The sequence below is a fragment of the Macrobrachium rosenbergii genome, chromosome 59, assembly GCF_040412425.1.
Source record: "Macrobrachium rosenbergii isolate ZJJX-2024 chromosome 59, ASM4041242v1, whole genome shotgun sequence".
Lineage (NCBI taxonomy): Eukaryota > Metazoa > Arthropoda > Malacostraca > Decapoda > Palaemonidae > Macrobrachium > Macrobrachium rosenbergii.
In genome coordinates, this window is record NC_089799.1 from 22,577,468 (window position 1) to 22,584,927 (window position 7,460).

Consider the following 7,460-nt stretch of genomic DNA (forward strand, 5'->3'; position numbering starts at 1 on the left):
CTGAGGCTAGAGGGCTGCAAATTGGTATGTTGATCATCCACCCTCCAGTCATCAAACATACCAAACTGCAGCCCTCTAGCCTCAGTAGCTTTTAAGATCTGAGGGCGGACAGTAAACGTATGGACGGACAGACAAAGCCGGCACCATAGTTTTCTTTTCAGAAAACTAAAAATCTGTCTTGAATATGAAAATGACCTCGGACCATTCAGACCATAATCGTGCCTTTGGCAACGATAGGCCAGGCCACCACCGGCCCGTGGTTAAAGTTTCGTGGGCCGCGGCTCATACGGCATTATACCGAGACCACCAAAAAATAGGTCTATTTTCGGTGGGATTAATTATACGATGGACAGAAAACTCGGTGCGCCGAAGAAACTCCGGCGCATTTTTTAGTTGTTCTCTTTCCACCTAGTAGTCAGTCAACTACAGATACCAGTAAAGTTAAATCAACATACATTTTTAGCTCTCTGTTATATCTAACAATTTTTTTTACAGACAAAATATTTCAGTTAGACGAGCTGAAAAGAAAATGTTTATCCCAATATTTTTACATTTCTAGCTTTCTCAAGAGGTCTCTTATATGATTCATATAATGCCTTTCTATGAATTGTTATTTCTTGAAAGATAACTATTAGAGAGCCTCGAATTATATGCCATAATATTTTTATTGTTATCAAGACTGATCGATTGCTAGTTCCATTGATTTTTTCACAGCTTTGGAATTCTATTCGTACTTTTCTTTATTTTTTTTTCAATCATCGGCTGAAAACCGTCATGGACAGAGTTATTGGAATATAAACCCAAGAGGGTTCCAAAGGGAGTTCAGCCTGCAGAGGGACAAGTTATAGGAAAAGGGAAAAAATAAACATGAGGAATGTAAAACTGATATACCTGAATTCATGAGACGACATGAGAGAGCAGGAATGGATTAGGCAAACTGTTCACTTTTAAGTTGCAGCAGAGATAAAAGTCCTAGCAAACTAAATAGTGTTAGCGACACTGTTTGCAGCAGCAGCCCGCCTAGCGTTGTGAGTAAAAACAGCCAGGTCAGGTAAACTCCAGCGCAGAGCATGTTTATCATACTAGTACAGTTTATCTTTGTCCCTATAAACTTTATATAATACTTCAGTACGTTGGCATACACACACACACACGCACATATATATATATATATATATATATATATATATATATATATATATATATATATATATATATATATATATATATATATATGTGTGTGTGTGTGTGTGTGTGTGTGTGTGTGTGTGTGTGTGCGCGCGCGGGCGTATTGAAGTATTATATGAAGTTTATATAGGGGCAAAGATAAATTGTACTAGTATGATAGACATCCTTATATATATATATATATATATATATATATATATATATATATATATATATATATATATATATATATATATATATATATAGATAGATAGATAGATAGATAGATAGATAGATAGATAGATAGATAGATATAGATATGTATGTATATATATATATATATATATATATATATATATATATATATGTATACATATATATATCGGTGTGTGTACGTAGGCTTAGGTATGTATAACAAAGGCTTCGGGTATCACAAGATGTGAAAAAATAACCCAAAAATGATATCATTATTGTCAATATAGTCAATACTCGTTATCCTATCTTATATATATTAAAGTGCTCAAAAGACATTTTTTTTGCAATATGGTTAACTAACGAAAGTAATAACCTTATCAATATTGATATTATATCACTATATTTACCTAATATATCTCTGGATAGGATACTGGAATAGTTTTACATTCGCCATCTCAGATATCTGCAGTCATCAATCATAATTAGGCTTCAGAAAATAATTTACTTTCAGTCAGCCTAAAATGGATACGAGCATATCAATATGTAATATTCATCGGCCATTTCACTGGGATACCTGTCACTGTTGATTGATGATGGTATAAAGGAATCGTTAGAGATATCCTGATGTTTAGTCATTGAATTGTGAATCACTTTTTGTAGTACTTTAGTTTTTAACTCGTCTTTGTAAAATACTCACCCTTATAACGAGTGATGTGATAGAAAATATAGTCGTATCTGTATATGTATATGTATATATATATATATATATATATATATATATATATATATATATATATATATATATATATATATATATATATATATATATATATAATTTCTGCCCAGCCTTTCAGTTGAAAGACTTGGGTTCGATCCTGATGTGAGTCCGAAACTTATTTTTATCCCACACGTAATTGTGTGTTGATTATTTCTAATATATATATATATATATATATATATATATATATATATATATATATATATATATATATATATATATATACATTATATATGTATGTGTATGTATATATATATATATATATATATATATATATATATATATATATATATATATATATATATATATATATATATATATATATATATATATATATATATATATATATATATATATACACACACACACATACTGTATATAGATACACAGATGAGCATTTTACAAGAAAAAACTAAGTATATATATACATATATATGTATATAATATAGCCTTTAAAACAAATATATTGTGTCCCTTCAAACAAATATCACCTTCTATTGTTATTAGATTTTCATAATGCTGCAAAACGTTTCTCAGCTGATATATTTCACTTCGTTTCAGTTGAACGAACTTTATTGCTCAAAATATTTTCTGTTGCCAGTTCTTCGTATTTTATATTGATTTTAACAGATTCCTTGTGAGAAAGACTCTAAGAGATGAAATTGTTTCAAAACGAATGATATTTTCGGTGGTACTTTTATGGTACGGGGTCGAAATGCTCATTTTTGAGGGCTGTTTTTTAAACGATAATCTTCTAACAGGAGTGATAAAGGTGTATATGTATATATTATATATATATATATATATATATATATATATATATATATATATATATATATATATATATATATATATATATATATATATATATATATATATATATATGTGTGTGTGTGTGTGTGTGTGTGTGTGTGTGTGTGTGTGTGTGTATTTATATATATTATAATTATATATATACATATTTATAAATATGTTAAAGTATATCCCAGAAAATACAATATAATTTCAATGATATTTCAGTAATGAATACAACTGCTAAGGAATTGTACATGCGAACTTTCTTTTTGTAAAGGATATTATGTGAACTTTTTCAGAAGCTAAAATTATTGGTTTGAATGTTTATCAGACGTCAAACACGTAATAGAGAAAGGATTTTTTGATAAATTATACTAGACTTTCTTAACCTGAAAAAAAAAACTAAAGGATTGAAAAAAACGAAATCGCTATGATCGAGAAGTTATGGCGCACAAAGAATGGACTGCCAAAATTGAACCTTGAAAAACAGAAAAAAATATGTTATTGAATATAAAAGTAAAGATTTATGTATAGGGAAAGAGATAACAATGTTCACACGCAATCCTGACGCACACATCTTGAAATTGTATTTTATGAGACTTCTTATACCTTAATCTGTTCAATTATGTTGCGATTTAGAAATGAATTGATCGTTTTCAGTAAACCTGTAATATTTCTATACTTATAATTACTGAAAACTGACGCCCTTTTCTTAGTGGATATAGATACCACGTTTGATCAGATAAATGAATATTCATGAAAGCCGGAACTGACCAGTAATTTAACAGATGTTTTCCTAGAACGGTCGTTCGCCCCAATGAGATTTGATGAAAATACTGCTCACAAATCCATCCTAAAGCAACAATTTCTTGCTAGTTTAACACTACAGATCAGAATTATCCTGTAGGGAAGAACAATACGTTAACTGACATAACTCTAATTAGCCAATCAGCTTCGGTAGCGATATGTACCTGTCTTTGTCAATACCTGTCCAAAACACATGAGCAATCTAAATGGGAATCATCTACTGTAGTTAAAAAAAATGTTCACCTAACAGAAGTGTTTAAACTAGAAAAGCCAAAGAACCAGAGCACGGGATTGCAATCTGCAACTGCAGATCGGCCTCCTACGCTGACAAAAGGTCAAAGATCAGTGAATGGAAGCCGAGGAATAGTTTCACGGACTAGATAAATCACAAAAGGTCCGCTTGGTCAAAAACAACCGAAAGCTATCTTCGTGTTTACTTGGCACTGTGCAATACAGACTATATTTTCGCACTGAAATAAACCCTGATGCTATCTTAACTTTAAATTTTAGGTGGTTTGGTTGCTCGTGAAATAACAGCAGGCAGGTATGAAATCGGAATTCTTTCTAACAATACAAGGCGCTCAAAGATCGAATTGTCGGAATTCCGGACAACACCTGTATATTCCCATGAAGTATGAGACGGAAACAGAAACTGCACACGTGAGTGAAACATTCCCGCATCAGAAAAAAAAAAATTTAAGAGATCACTGGTTACTTTGCCAGAGACAAGCAATGGACTGCTTTGATACAGTTTTTAGTTTTCTGTCAAAGAAAGCTAGTGTGCCGGCTTTCTCTGTCCGTCCGCACTTTATTCTGTCCGCACTTTTCTGTCCGTCCTCAGATCTTAAAAACTACTGAGGCTAGAGGGCTGCATATTGGTATGTTGATCATCCACCCTCCAATCATCAAACATTACATATTGCAGCCCTCTAGCCTCAGTAGTTTTTATTCTATTTAAGGTTAATGTTAGCCATAATCGTGCATCTGGCAACGATATAGGACAGGCCACCACGGGGCCGTGGTTAAAGTTTCATGGACCGCGGCTCATACTGCATTACACCGATACCACCGAAAGACAGATCTATTTTCGTTGTCCTTAATTATACCCTGTACAGAAAACTTTATTGCGCCTAAGAAACTTCGACGCAGTTTTTACTTGTTTACATATTGGCCTTTGCGTTCAATGATAAATAATTAAGAATGAAGATTAACTAATACTTTAGGGTGGCTAACTACTAGATTTAAATAGCATAAATTGTCTGAGCCACGACAATTAACTACAGTAAGTATAAATTAAAGAATAGTGCAAAATTTCTTTTACAGCTTGTCTTCTAACACAAGTTTTCTCTCTCTCTCTCTCTCTCTCTCTCTCTCTCTCTCTCTCTCTCTCTCTCTCTCTCTCTCTCTCTCTCTCATTTTGTTTCATTAACCACGAGTTTAAGGTTGCCAGCCCCGTAAAGTAAAAATGTACCTATGTAACATTTAATTAGCTTCAATTTTCAGCGAATTCAATTTCAAGTCAGTTTTATCAAATTACTATTTAGTGATAATATTGAATGTTAAGGACTAATGAGGGTTTCATAACAATTCTAATCACAGAAAATATGCATCTTATGTAAACGTGGATAAGTATAATTCGTGGTATTTCGTCTAAAATCATCTTTGATATCATAATAGTCCACCAGCTGTTTAAAATGTGAATAAACACGCCAAACCTGATGCCTAAACAGTCGTTGAAAAATCAGTGGGATGCTGCTGTTATGCTGTTATCTTTATTACTCCTACTTCTTAGTTCCAGAGGTCTTTTCCTCCTCACACCGTGGACTGTGGAACAGTCTCCCTGGGGATCGTGTGCAGTTAGAACCTGAAAAGTTCAAGCGATGATGCAGTTCATTACTAGCTTAAAGAAATTCTCCTTGTACTTTTTATAATTTATTTATGTTTTTATCTATTTATTTATTTGTTTGTTAATTTACATTTCTTTTCTAATAAACGACCACTTCTTTCTATATTTTTATATTTATCTTCTGGAATTCCTTTAAAATGAATACCATATTCTTACGAAACTTGGATTTCAATTCAGTGGCCCCCCCTCTGCGCCGGTTCCATACAAATAGTGTCCGTCTTCTGATTAATAATAATAATAATAATAATAATAATAATAATAATAATAATAATAATAATAATAATAAAGAAATTAAAAAGCGATATTAATGCCTAAATGCACAGGAATAAATAATAATAATAATAATAATAATAATAATAATAATAATAATAATAATAATAATAATGAAGAAATTAAAAGCGCTATTAATATCCAAACACACAGGAATTAAAAGACTTTCTATTTTTGCATTTCCCACTGCACGCAGATCCTTCCCCTAGCTTCGTCCCCTACCAAGAACATATCTTTGACATTCCACCCTCAAAAGACTCCCAGAAGAAACATGAAAAGCACGGGCGCATCGTCCCCTTCGATCATCAATAGGTTTTGAAACTACACCCATGTGCTAAAACCGATAGTGAATGAAGCCCTTTGTAATCCGTCAGTCAGTTTTGTTATTCAGTGTGTCTCTTTTGTGTGTATACTCGCTCATGCAAAGACTGGTTTTGTTCAGCTCTTTGTGTGTGTATTGCATATATATATATATATATATATATATATATATATATATATATATATATATATATATATATATATACAGTATATATACATGTAATGTTTATAATGAAATAAAGCAAAATTATGCATGCAGTATTTAGTTTTATATTCACATACATCGGCAGGATATCACCTTGTAAAGAGAAAAGACATATAGGTAAAAAAAAAAAGTTGATTTTCTTGTGGGGTACTCCATTTTTTGCACCTTTATTGAGGCTGAATATGATTATTCTTTTAACGTGCTTAGAAGTGAGAAAAATTGTAACATTTTAACAAATGTGAAAACAAAAATGTATACTAATTAGGGAAGGAAACTGCAGTCCTATGTAGGGATGTGGGCAATCGATGAACTTTGAAGGACCCATTTCCCTTCTGCAGTTAAAATAATCATTCATAAATAAATAGATTTAACTTGAGGAGAATTCAATTTTTTTATCTCTGTTATTTCATAAACGAGAAAACGGAAGCTTTTAGGCCGCATCAGACGTAGTGTTACGGAAGTAACTTTAGATACAGAGAGCAACGGAAAACAAGTAAAAAATGAACTTCGGCGCAATCAAGTCTTCTGTACAGCGTATAATCAAGGCCACCCGAAAATAGATCTATCTTTCGGTGGTCTCGGTATCATGCTGGATGAGCCGCGGCCCATGAAACTTTAACCACAGCCCGGAGGTGGCCTATAATTCTATATCGTTTCCTGAAGAACGATTATGACTAACTTTAACCTTAAATAAAATAAAAACTACTGAGGCTAGAGGGCTGCAATTTTTAGTATGTTTGATGATTGGAGGGTGGATGATCAGCATACCAATTTGCCTCAGTAGTTTTTAAGGTCTGAGGGCGGACAGAGAAAGTGCGGACGGACAGACAAAGCCCGCACGATAGTTTTCTTTTCGGAAAACTAAAAAACGTCCAAGTGGTTTTGCTTCAATGGAGATTACAAGACATTGCTCAATGGGAAGTTACTCAGGAAAAAAACTTCTGGTTATATGAAGTTCAGGAAGTTTCCATTGAATGGATATATGTAGAGAAAGACTTTTCTACAGAATACATCTC